Source organism: Octopus bimaculoides, chromosome 3 (assembly GCF_001194135.2).
Source record: "Octopus bimaculoides isolate UCB-OBI-ISO-001 chromosome 3, ASM119413v2, whole genome shotgun sequence".
Taxonomy (NCBI): domain Eukaryota; kingdom Metazoa; phylum Mollusca; class Cephalopoda; order Octopoda; family Octopodidae; genus Octopus; species Octopus bimaculoides.
In genome coordinates, this window is record NC_068983.1 from 47,259,226 (window position 1) to 47,260,719 (window position 1,494).

A 1,494-nucleotide genomic window follows, 5' to 3' on the forward strand; every position below is an offset into this window, starting at 1 on the left:
TGTTGCTATGATGATGCTGGAAGATTGGGCAAACGTACATATATGTATGTATGTATTTATGTATGTATGTATTATGTATGTGTCATTATATACGTCTCTGTGCATAGACATACGTTTTCACACACACAGATGTATATAAACATACGTTTTTTTAAAATTAAAAGTGCAAAAGTACCACAGAACTGTTACTCAGAATTTCACGTTCCCGTTCGTCGGACGATTGTGATGAAAACTTGTGCTCACCTGTATACATATATAAACATGTGTGTGTGTACATACATACTTACATACATACATACATACATACATACATACATACATACATACATGCTTAGATCTGGATATCACACTTTAAGCAGATATATTATCGATCATGGTTCCTGTTCTGATCCTGGCACTTCTAAAGTTGGCGTGCGGCAAAGATTATGTCGACTGTATACGGCCGTCTCTGAAGCCACACCGACTCAAGTCCAGAGCCACAGTTCCAACAGACAACTAGTGCCCGACCTGCGGCAGATCCTTCCCATCACGAATAGGACTGGTCAGCCACAGCCGGACGCACCGTGCACCATCTTCTTCTACCATTTGATATCCTTGGTCATCGCTGACCACGACGGACGAACTAATAATAATAATAATAATAATAATAATATGGAAAGCCCGCTAATCGTTTTCGCCTGAAGATCGCAGTGGTGTAAAACTCGATGCGTGAGATAAACTGTGAGGTAAAATCCAGTTTTATCTAAGTATATGCTCTGCAACGAGTATTGAACCTGTATTGAGCTCCTATCTCATTGGATCTTTCTGAATTGACGGGCACCACTTCTTAACGAAACACTTTCAAACCTGGGATACTGGTAGAATGTGTCATATAAAACATGTTTTATTTAGTGTGTTTTCTACCGAAACACTTTAAAACTTCGTATACTTGTATATTTTATCTTATAGAACAGAGAAAAGATTTTATATTCGAACTTATTTCATGTTAAAAGTTGTTGTATTTCGATAATTTCAACCAATCACTGACGTCTATTGAGGTGAAAACAATTACTGCTATGGAATGTAAACAAGACATTTTAGCGGTGTAATGGGATCTTCTACAAGTAACATCGGATCTTTCTGATTTGGCGGGCGCCACTTTTTATTTATGTTTTATTTAGTGTGTTTCCTACCGAAACGCTTTAAAACTTCGTATACTTGTATATTTTGTCTTATAGAACAGAGAAAAAATTTTATATTCGAACTTATTTCATGTTATAAGTTGTCGTATTTCGGTAATTTCAACCAATCACTGACGTCTATTGAGGTGAAAACAATTACTGCTATGGAATGTAAACAAGACGTTCTAGCGGTGTAATGGGATCTTTTCCCTTGAATAAAATTAGTCCCGTTGTTTGTCAACAACAACTATCGGCGAGGGTTAGGTTTGGGGTTTTAGGGTTAGGGTTCGGGTTCGGGTTTTAGAGTTAGGGTTAGAGTTAGCTAAAACCAGTA